Source organism: Spermophilus citellus, assembly GCF_964194105.1.
Source record: "Spermophilus citellus genome assembly, contig: SCAFFOLD_74, whole genome shotgun sequence".
Lineage (NCBI taxonomy): Eukaryota > Metazoa > Chordata > Mammalia > Rodentia > Sciuridae > Spermophilus > Spermophilus citellus.
The window spans coordinates 1216875-1229452 of NW_027673165.1; positions in this window are offsets into that span (position 1 = coordinate 1216875).

A 12578-nucleotide genomic window follows, 5' to 3' on the forward strand; every position below is an offset into this window, starting at 1 on the left:
CAAATATTTTTTCACAGAAACTGGATGACACTTTCAGGTAATGATCAGTACACTAAGCCCACTTGGTCCCCCAAATTTCTTTCTTCTATGTTGAAGCGTTCGTTTCCAGTAACAGTTTGAATTTTGGCGTTTCACTCTGTTTTCTCCTATATTGATAGATGTATTTTTAACTCTAAATCAAACACGGTTTATTCTAGCTTCTTGAAACTTGACACGATAAAGAAGTTTCACATTCTATCTCTATGTTCTGTTTCCTCTTGATGTAGCCCTAAGCAGTGACTGGGGAGAAACACTTGCATTGAAAAGGGTTGCCAAGCTTCCAAAAATTACGAGTCTGCAGAAATCTCAGGAACTATTTTGTCACCCAAACTGGATGATACTTTCAGGTAATGATCACTACACTAAGCCCACTTGGTTCTCCATATTTCGTTCTTCTATGTTGAAGCGTTCGTTTCCAGTAACAGTTTGAATTTTGGCGTTTCACTCTGTTTTCTCCTATATTGATAGATATATTTGGAACTCTAAATCAAACACGGTTTGTGCTAGTTTCTTGAAACTTGACAAAATAAAGCAGTTTCAAATTCTATCTCTATGTTCTGTTTCCTCTTGATGTAGCCCTAAGCAGTAACTGGGGAGAAACACTTTCATTGAAAGGGGTTGACAAGCTTCCAAAAATTACGAGTCTCCAGAAATCTCAGCAAATATTTTTTCACCCAAACTGGATGACACTTTCAGGTAATGATCAGTACACTCAAAGCACTTGCTTCTCCAAATTTCGTTATTCTATGTTGAAGCGATCGTTTCCCGTAACAGTTTGAATTTTGGCGTTTCACTCTGTTTTCTCCTATATTGATGGATGTATTTGGAACTCTAAATCAAACACGGTTTGTGCTAGCTTCTTGAAACTTGACACAATAAAGCAGTTTCACGTTCTATCTCTATGTTCTGTTTCCTCTTGAAGTAGCCCTAAGCAGTGACTGGGGAGAAACACTTTCATTTAAAGGGGTTGGCAAGCTTTCAAAAATTACGAGTCTCCAGAAATCTCAGCAACTATTTTTTCTCCCAGACTGGATGATACTTTCAGGTAATGATCAGTACACTAAGCCGACTTGGTTCTTCAAATTTCGTTCTTATATGTTGAAGCGTTCGTTCCAGTAACAGTTTGAATTTTGGCGTTTCACTCTGTTTTCTCCTATATTGATAGATGTATTTTTAACTCTAAATCAAACACGGTTTGTGCTAGCTTCTTGAAACTTGACACAATAAAGCCGTTTCATGTTCTATCTCTCTGTTCTGTTTCCTTTGATGTAACCCTAAGCAGTGACTTGGGAGAAACACTTTCATTGAAAGGGATTGCCAAGCTTCCAAAAATTACAAGTCTCCAGAAATCTCAGCAACTATTTTTTCACCCAAACTGGATGACACTTTCAGGTAATTATCAGTACACTAAGCCCACTTGGTACCCCAAATTTCGTTCTTCTATGTTGAAGCGTTCTTTTTTAGTAACAGTTTGAATTTTGGCGTTTCACACGGTTTTCTCCTATATTGATAGATGTATTTTTAACTCTAAATCAAACACGGTTTGTGCTAGCTTCTTGAAACTTGACACAATAAAGCAGTTTCACGTTCAATCTCTATGTTCTGTTCCCTCTTGATGTGGCTCTAAGCAGTGACTGGGGAGAAACACATTCATTGAAAGGGGTTGCCAAGCTTCCAAAAATTACGAGTCTCCAGAAATCTCAGCAACTATTTTGTCACCCAAACTGGATGATACTTTAAGGTAATGATCAGTACACTACGCCCACTTGGTTCCCCAAATTTCGTTCTTCTATGTTGAAGCGTTTATTTCCAGTAACAGTTTGAATTTTGGCGTTTCACTCTGTTTTCTCCTATATTGATAGATGTATTTAGAACACTAAATCAAACACTGTTTGTGCTAACCTCTTGAAACTTGACCCAATAACGCAGTTTCACGTTCTCTCTCTATGTTCTGTATCCTCTTGATGTAGCCCTAAGCAGTGACTCTGGAGAAACCCCTTCATTGAAAGGGGTTGCCAAGTTTCCAAAAATTACGAGTCTCCAGAAATCTCAGCAAATATTTTTTTCAAACAAACTGGATGACACTTTCAGTTAATGATCAGTACACTAATCCCACTTGGTTCCCCAAATTTCGTTCTATGTTGAAGCGTTCGTTTCCAGTAACAGTTTGAATTTTGGGGTTTCACTCTGTTTTCTCCTATATTGATAGATGTATTTTTAACTCTAAATCAAACAGGTTTTGCGCTAGCTTCTTGAAACTTGACACGATAAAGCAGTTTCAATTTCTATCTCTATGTTCTGTTTCCTCTTGATGTATCCCTAAGCAGTGACTTGGGAGAAACACTTTCATTGAAAGGTGTTGCCAATCTTCCAAAAATTACGAGTCTCCAGAAATCTCAGCAACTATTTTTTCACCCAAATTGGATGATACTTTCAGGTAATGATCAGTACACTAAGCCCACTTGGTTCCCCAAATTTCGTTCTTCTATTTTGAAGAGTTCGTTTCCAGTAACAGTTTGAATTTTGGTGTTTAACTCTTTTTTCCCCTATAGTGATAGATGTATTATGAACTCTAAATCAAACACGGTTTGTGCTAGCTTCTTGAATCTTGACACGTTAAAGCAGTTTCACGTTCAATCTCTATGTTCGGTTTCCTCTTGATGTGGCCCTAAGCACTGACTGGGGAGAAACACTTTCATTGAAAGGGGTTGCCAAGCTTCCAAAAATTACGAGTCTCCAGAAATCTCAGCAACTATTTTGTAACCCAAACTGGATGATACTTTCAGGTAATGATCAGTACACAAAGCCCACTTGGTTCCCCAAATTTCGTTCTTCTATGTTGAAGTGTTCGTTTCCAGTTACAGTTTGAATTTGGCGTTTCACTCTGTTTTCTCCTATATTGATAGATGTATTTTAACTCTAAATCAAACACAGTTTGTGCTAGCTTCTTGACACTTGACACAATAAAGCAGATTGCCATTCTATCTCTATGTTCTGTTTCTTCTTGATGTAGCCCTAAGCAGTGACTGGGGAGAAACACTTGCATTGAAAGGGGTTGCCAAGCTTCCAAAAATTACGAGTCTCCAGAAATCTCAGCAACTATTTTTTAACCCAAACTGGATGATACTTTCAGGTAATGATCAGTACACTAAGCCCACTTGGTTCCCCAAATTTCGTTCTTCTATGTTGAAGTGTTGGTTTCCAGTAACTGTTTGAATTTTGGCGTTTCACTCTGTTTTCTCCTATATTGATAGATGTATTTGGAACTCTAAATTAAACACGGTTTGTGCTAGCTTCTTGAAACTTGACACAATAAAGCAGTTTCACGTTCTATCTGTGTGTTCTGTTTCCTCTTGATGTAGCCCTATGCAGTGACAGGCGAGAAACACTTTCATTGAAAGGGGTTGCCAAGCTTCCAAAAATTACGAGTCTCCAGAAATCTCAGCAACTATTTTTTCACCCAAACTGGATGATGCTTTCAGGTAATGATCAGTACACTAAGACCACTTGGTCTCCCAAATTTCGTTGTTTTATGTTGAAGCGTTTTTTCCAGTAACAGTTTGAATTTTGGCGTTTCACTCTGTTTTCTCCTGTATGATAGATATATTTGGAACACTAAATCAAAAACGGTTTGTGCTAGCTTCTTGAAACTTGACACAATAAAGCCGTTTCATGTTCTATCTCTCTGTTCTGTTTCCTTTGATGTAGCCCTAAGCAGTGACTGGGGAGAAACACTTTCATTGAAAGGGATTGCCAAGCTTCTAAAAATTACAAGTCTCCAGAAATCTCAGCAACTATTTTTTCACCCAAACTGGATGATACTTTCAGGTAATGATCAGTACACTAAGCCCACTTGGTACCCCAAATTTCGTTCTTCTATGTTGAAGCATTCTTTTTTAGTAACAGTTTGAATTTTGGCGTTTCACACTGTTTTCTCCTATATTGATAGATGTATTTTTAACTCTAAATCAAACACGGTTTGTGCTAGCTTCTTGAAACTTGACACAATAAAGCAGTTTCACGTTCAATCTCTATGTTCTGTTCCCTCTTGATGTGTCTCTAAGCAGTGACTGGGGAGAAAAACTTTCATTGAAAGGGGTTGCCAAGCTTCCAAAAATTACGAGTCTCCAGAAATCTCAGCAAATATTTTGTCACCCAAACTGGATGATACTTTCAGGTAATGATCAGTACACTAAGCCCACTTGGTTCCCCAAATTTCTTTCTTCTATGTTGAAGCGTTTGTTTCCAGTAACAGTTTGAAATTTGGCGTTTCACTCTGTTTTCTCCTATATTGATAGATGTATTTGGAACTCTAAATCAAACACTGTTTGTGCTAACCTCTTGAAACTTGACCCAATAACGCAGATTCATGTTCTCTCTCTATGTTCTGTATCCTCTTGATGTAGCCCTAAGCAGTGACTCTGGAGAAACCCCTTCATTGAAAGGGGTTGCAAAGTTTCCAAAAATTACGAGTCTCCAGAAATCTCAGCAAATATTTTTTTCAAACAAACTGGATGACACTTTCAGTTAATGATCAGTACACTAATCCCACTTGGGTCCCCAAATTTTATTCTTCTATGTTGAAGCGTTCGTTTCCAGTAACAGTTTGAATTTTGGGGTTTCACTCTGTTTTCTCCTATATTGATAGATGTATTTTTAACTCTAAATCAAACAGGTTTTGCGCTAGCTTCTTGAAACGTGACACAATAAAGCAGTTTCACTTTCTATCTCTATGTCCTGTTTCCTCTTGATGTAGCCCTAAGCAGTGACTTAGGAGAAACACTTTCATTGAAAGGGGTTGCCAAGCTTCCAAAAATTACGAGTCTCCAGAAATCTCAGCAACAATTTTGTGACCCAAACTGGATGATACTTTCAGGTAATGATCAGTACACTAAGCCCACTTGGTTCCCCAAATTTCGTTCCTCTGTTTTGAAGCATTCTTTTCCAGTAATAGTTTGAATTTTGGCATTTCACTCTGTTTTCTTCTATATTGTTAGATATATTTGGAACACTAAATCAAACACCATTTGTGCTAGGTTCTTGAAACTTGACACGATAAAGCATTTTCAAGTTCTATCTCTATGTTCTGTTTCCTCTTGATGTAGCTCTAAGCAGTGACTGGGGAGAAACACTTTCATTGAAAGGGGTTGCCAAGCTTCCAAAAATTACGAGTCTACAGAAATCTCAGCAACTACTTTGTGACCCAAACTGGATGGTACTTTCAGGTAATGATCAGTACACTAAGCCAACTTGGTTTCCCAAATTTCGTTCTTGTATGTTGAAGTGTTCCTTTCAAGTAACAGTTTGAATTTTGGCATTTCACTCTGTTTTCTCCTATATTGATAGATGTATTTCGAACTCTAAATCAAACACGGTTTGTGCTAGCTTCTTGAAACTTGACACAATTAAGTAGTTTCAAGTTCTAACTCTATGTTCTGTTTCCTATTGATGTAGCCCTAAGCAGTGACTGGCAAGAAACACTTTCATTGAAAGGGGTTGCCAAGCTTCCAAAAATTACGAATCTCCAGAAATCTCAGCAAATATTTTTACACCCAAACTGGATGATACTCTCAGGTAATGATCAGTACAGTGAGCCCACTTGGATCCCCAAATTTCGTTCTTCTATGTTGAAGCTTTCGTGTCCAGTATCAGTTTGAATTTTGGTGTTTCACTGAGTTTTCTCCTATATTGATAGATGTATTTCGAACTCTAAATCAAACACGGTTTGTGCTAGCTTCTTGAAACTTGACAAAATTAAGTAGTTTCAAGTTCTAACTTTATGTTCTGTTTCCTATTGATGTAGCCCTAAGCAGTGACAGGCGAGAAACACTTTCATTGAAAGGGGTTGCCAAGCTTCCAAAAATTACGAATCTCCAAAATCTCAGCAAATATTTTTACACCCAAACTGGATGATACTTTCACGTTCTGATCAGTACACTGAGCCCACTTTGTTCCCCAAATTTCGTTCTTCTATGTTGAAGCTTTCGTTTCCAGTATCAGTTTGAATTTTTTGGTTTCACTCTGTTTTCTCCTATATTGACAGATGTATTTGGAACTCTAAATCAAACACGGTTTGTGCTAGCATCTTGAAACTTGACACAATTAAGTAGTTTCAAGTTCTATCTCTATATTTTTTTTCCTATTGGTGTAGCCCTAAGCAGTGACAGACGAGAAACACTTTCATTGAAAGGGGTTGCCAAGCTTCCAAAAATTACGATTCCCCAGAAATGTAGCAAATATTTTTTCACCCAAACTGGATGATACTTTCAGGTAATGATCAGTACACTAAGCCCACTTTTTTCCCCAAATTTCGTTCTTCTATGTTGAAGCGTTCTTTCCAGTAACAGTTTGAATTTTGGCGTTTCACTCTATTTTCTCCTATATTGATAGATGTATTTGGAACTCTAAATCAAACACGGTTTGTGCTAGCTTCTTGAAACTTGACACAATTAAGTAGTTTCATGTTCTATCTCTATTTTCTGTTTCCTATTGACGTAGCCCTAAGCAGTGACAGGCGAGAAACACTTTCATTGAAAGGGGTTGCCAAGCTTCCAAAAATTACGAATCTCCAGGAATCTCAGCAAATATTTTTACACCCAAACTGGATGATACTCTCAGGTAATGATCAGTACAGTGAGCCCACTTGGATCCCCAAATTTCGTTCTTCTATGTTGAAGCGTTCGTGTCCAGTATCAATTTGAATTTTGGTGTTTCACTGTGTTTTCTCCTATATTGATAGATGTATTTGGAACTCTAAATCAAACATGGTTTGTGCTAGCTTCTTGAAACTTGACACAATTAAGTAGTTTCAAGTTCTAACTCTATGTTCTGTTTCCTATTGATGTAGCCCTAAGGAGTGACAGACGAGAAACACTTTCATTGAAAGGGGTTGCCAAGCTTCCAAAAATTACGAATCTCCAGAAATCTCAGCAAATATTTTTACACCCAAATTGGATGACACTCTCAGGTAATGATCAGTACACTGAGCCCACTTGGTTCCCCAAATTTTGTTCTTCTATGTTGCAGCATTCGTTTCCAGTATCAGTTTGAATTTTGGTGTTTCACTCTGTTTTCACGTATAGTGATAGATGTATTTACAACTCTAAATCAAACACGGTTTGTGCTAGCTTCTTGAAACTTGACACAATTAAGTAGTTTCAAATTCTAACTCTATGTCCTCTTTCCTATTGATGTAGCCCTAAGCAGTGACAGGCGAGAAACTCTTTCAGTGAAAGGGTTTGCCAAGCTTCCCAAAATTACGAATCTCCAGAAATCTCAGCAAATATTTTTTCACCCAAACTGGATGATACTCTCAGGTAAAGATCAGTACACTGAGCCCACTTGGTTCCCCAAATTTCGTTCTTCTATGTTGAAGCGTTCGTGTCCAGTATCAGTTTGAATTTTTAGGTTTCACTCTGTTTTCTCCTATATTGACAGATGTATTTGGAACTCTAAATCAAACACGGTTTGTGCTAGCTTCTTGAAACTTGACACAATGAAGTAGTTTCAAGTTCTATCTCTATGTTCTGTTTCCTATTGATGTAGCCCTAAGCACTGACAGGCGAGAAACACTTTCATTGAAAGGGGTTGCCAAGCTTCCAAAAATTACGAATCTCCAGAAATCTCAGCAAATATTTTTACACACAAACTGGATGATACTTTCAGGTAATGATCAGAACACTGAGCCCACTTTGTTCCCCAAATTTCGTTCTTCTATGTTGAAGCTTTCGTTTCCAGTAACAGTTTGAATTTTTTGGTTTCACTCCGTTTTCTCCTATATTGATAGATGTATTTAGAACTCTAAATCAAACACGGTTTGTGCTAGCCTCTTGAAACTTGACACGATAAATCAGTTTGCCTTCTATCTCTATGTTCTGTTTCTTCTTGATGTAGCCCTAAGCAGTGACTGGGGAGAAACACTTTCATTGAAAGGGGTTTCCAAGCTTCCAAAATTTCCGAGTCTACAGAAATCTCAGCAACTATTTTGTGACCCAAACTGGATGATACTTTCAGGTAATGATCAGTACACTAAGCCCACTTGGTTCCCCAAATTTCGTTCTTCTATGTTGAAGCTTTCGTGTCCAGTATCAGTTTGAATTTTGGTGTTTCACTCTGTTTTCTCCTATATTGATAGATGTATTTCGAACTCTAAATCAAACACGGTTTGTGCTAGCTTCTTGAAACTTGACACAATTAAGTAGTTTCAAGTTCTAACTCTATGTTCTGTTTCCTATTGATGTAGCCCTAAGCAGTGACAGGCGAGAAACACTTTCATTCAAAGGGGTTGCCAAGCTTCCAAAAATTACGAATCTCCAGAAATCTTAGCAAATATTTTTTCACCCAAACTGGATGATACTTTCAGGTAATGATCAGTACACTAAGCCCACTTGGTTCCCCAAATTTCGTTCTTCTATGTTGAAGCATTCGTTTCCAGTATCAGTTTGAATTTTGGCGTTTCACTCTGTTTTCTCCTATATTGATAGATGTATTTCGAACTCTAAATCAAACACGGTTTGTGCTAGCTTCTTGAAACTTGACACAATTAAGTAGTTTCAAGTTCTAACTCTATGTTCTGTTTCCTATTGATGTAGCCCTAAGCAGTGACTGGCAAGAAACACTTTCATTGAAAGGGGTTGCCAAGCTTCCAAAAATTACGAATCTCCAGAAATCTCAGCAAATATTTTTACACCCAAACTGGATGATACTCTCAGGTAATGATCAGTACAGTGAGCCCACTTGGATCCCCAAATTTCGTTCTTCTATGTTGAAGCTTTCGTGTCCAGTATCAGTTTGAATTTTGGTGTTTCACTGAGTTTTCTCCTATATTGATAGATGTATTTCGAACTCTAAATCAAACACGGTTTGTGCTAGCTTCTTGAAACTTGACAAAATTAAGTAGTTTCAAGTTCTAACTTTATGTTCTGTTTCCTATTGATGTAGCCCTAAGCAGTGACAGGCGAGAAACACTTTCATTGAAAGGGGTTGCCAAGCTTCCAAAAATTACGAATCTCCAAAATCTCAGCAAATATTTTTACACCCAAACTGGATGATACTTTCACGTTCTGATCAGTACACTGAGCCCACTTTGTTCCCCAAATTTCGTTCTTCTATGTTGAAGCTTTCGTTTCCAGTATCAGTTTGAATTTTTTGGTTTCACTCTGTTTTCTCCTATATTGACAGATGTATTTGGAACTCTAAATCAAACACGGTTTGTGCTAGCATCTTGAAACTTGACACAATTAAGTAGTTTCAAGTTCTATCTCTATATTTTTTTTCCTATTGGTGTAGCCCTAAGCAGTGACAGACGAGAAACACTTTCATTGAAAGGGGTTGCCAAGCTTCCAAAAATTACGATTCCCCAGAAATGTAGCAAATATTTTTTCACCCAAACTGGATGATACTTTCAGGTAATGATCAGTACACTAAGCCCACTTTTTTCCCCAAATTTCGTTCTTCTATGTTGAAGCGTTCTTTCCAGTAACAGTTTGAATTTTGGCGTTTCACTCTATTTTCTCCTATATTGATAGATGTATTTGGAACTCTAAATCAAACACGGTTTGTGCTAGCTTCTTGAAACTTGACACAATTAAGTAGTTTCATGTTCTATCTCTATTTTCTGTTTCCTATTGACGTAGCCCTAAGCAGTGACAGGCGAGAAACACTTTCATTGAAAGGGGTTGCCAAGCTTCCAAAAATTACGAATCTCCAGGAATCTCAGCAAATATTTTTACACCCAAACTGGATGATACTCTCAGGTAATGATCAGTACAGTGAGCCCACTTGGATCCCCAAATTTCGTTCTTCTATGTTGAAGCGTTCGTGTCCAGTATCAATTTGAATTTTGGTGTTTCACTGTGTTTTCTCCTATATTGATAGATGTATTTGGAACTCTAAATCAAACATGGTTTGTGCTAGCTTCTTGAAACTTGACACAATTAAGTAGTTTCAAGTTCTAACTCTATGTTCTGTTTCCTATTGATGTAGCCCTAAGGAGTGACAGACGAGAAACACTTTCATTGAAAGGGGTTGCCAAGCTTCCAAAAATTACGAATCTCCAGAAATCTCAGCAAATATTTTTACACCCAAATTGGATGACACTCTCAGGTAATGATCAGTACACTGAGCCCACTTGGTTCCCCAAATTTTGTTCTTCTATGTTGCAGCATTCGTTTCCAGTATCAGTTTGAATTTTGGTGTTTCACTCTGTTTTCACGTATAGTGATAGATGTATTTACAACTCTAAATCAAACACGGTTTGTGCTAGCTTCTTGAAACTTGACACAATTAAGTAGTTTCAAATTCTAACTCTATGTCCTCTTTCCTATTGATGTAGCCCTAAGCAGTGACAGGCGAGAAACTCTTTCAGTGAAAGGGTTTGCCAAGCTTCCCAAAATTACGAATCTCCAGAAATCTCAGCAAATATTTTTTCACCCAAACTGGATGATACTCTCAGGTAAAGATCAGTACACTGAGCCCACTTGGTTCCCCAAATTTCGTTCTTCTATGTTGAAGCGTTCGTGTCCAGTATCAGTTTGAATTTTGGTGTTTCACTCTGTTTTCTCCTATATTGATAGATGTATTTCGAACTCTAAATCAAACAAGGTTTGTGCTAGCATCTTGAAACTTGACACAATTAAGTAGTTTCAAGTTCTATCTCTATATTTTGTTTCCTATTGATGTAGCCCTAAGCACTGACAGGCGAGAAAAACTTTCATTGAAAGGGGTTGCCATACTTCCAAAAATTACGAATCTCCAGAAATATCAGCAAATATTTTTACACCCAAACTGGATGATACTTTCTGGTAATGATCAGTACACTGAGCCCACTTTGTTCCCCAAATTTCGTTCTTCTATGTTGAAGCGTTCGTTTCCAGTAACAGTTTGAATTTTTCGGTTTCACTCTGTTTTCTCCTATATTGATAGATGTATTTGAAAATATAAATCAAACACGGTTTGTGCTAGCTTCTTGAAACTTGACACAATTAAGTAGTTTCATGTTCTATCTCTATGTTTTATTTCCTATTGATGTAGCCCTAAGCAGTGACAGACGAGAAACACTTTCATTGAAAGGGGTTGCCAAGCTTCCAAAAATTACGAATCTCCAGAAATCTCAGCAAATATTTTTACACCCAAACTGGATGACACTCTCAGGTAATGATCAGTACACTGAGCCCACTTGGTTCCCCAAATTTTGTTCTCCTATGTTGCAGCATTCGTTTCCAGTATCAGTTTGAATTTTGGTGTTTCACTCTGTTTTCACGTATATTGATAGATGTATTTAGAACTCTAAATCAAACACGGTTTGTGCTAGCTTCTTGAAACTTGACACAATTAAGTAGTTTCAAATTCTAACTCTATGTCCTCTTTCCTATTGATGTAGCCCTAAGCAGTGACAGGCGAGAAACTCTTTCATTGAAAGGGTTTGCCAAGCTTCCAAAAATTACGAATCTCCAGAAATCTCAGCAAATATTTTTTCACCCAAACTGGATGATACTCTCAGGTAAAGATCAGTACACTGAGCCCACTTGGTTCCCCAAATTTCGTTCTTCTATGTTGAAGCTTTCGTGTCCAGTATCAGTTTGAATTTTGGTGTTTCACTCTGTTTTCTCCTATATTGATAGATGTATTTCGAACTCTAAATCAAACAAGGTTTGTGCTAGCATCTTGAAACTTGACACAATTAAGTAGTTTCAAGTTCTATCTCTATATTTTGTTTCCTATTGATGTAGCCCTAAGCACTGACAGGCGAGAAACACTTTCATTGAAAGGGGTTGCCATGCTTCCAAAAATTACGAATCTCCAGAAATATCAGCAAATATTTTTACACCCAAACTGGATGATACTTTCTGGTAATGATCAGTACACTGAGCCCACTTGGTTCCGCAAATTTCGTTCTCCTATGTTGCAGCATTCGTTTCCAGTATCAGTTTGAATTTTGGTGTTTCACTCTGTTTTCTCGTATATTGATAGATGTATTTGGAACTCTAAATCAAATACGGTTTGTGCTAGCTTCTTGAAACTTGACACAATTAAGTAGTTTCAAGTTCTATCTCTATATATTGTTTCCTATTGGTGTACCACTAAGCAGTGACAGACGAGAAACACTTTCATTGAAAGGGGTTGCCAAGCTTCCAAAAATTACGAATCTCCAGAAATCTCAGCAAATATTTTTTCACCCAAACTGGATGATACTTTCAGGTAATGATCAGAACACTGAGCCCACTTTGTTCCCCAAATTTCATTCTTCTATGTTGAAGCTTTTGTTTCCAGTAACAGTTTGAATTTTTTGATTTCACTCTGTTTTCTCCTATATTGATAGATGTATTTGAAACTCTAAATCAAACACGGTTTGTGCTAGCTTCTTGAAACTTGACACAATTAAGTAGTTTCTTGTTCTCTCTCTATGTTTTGTTTCCTATTGATGTAGCCCTAAGCAGTGACAGACGAGAAACACTTTCATTGAAACGGGTTGCCAAGCTTCCAAAAATTACGAAACTTCAGAAATCTCAGCATATATTTTTTCACCCAAACTGGATGAT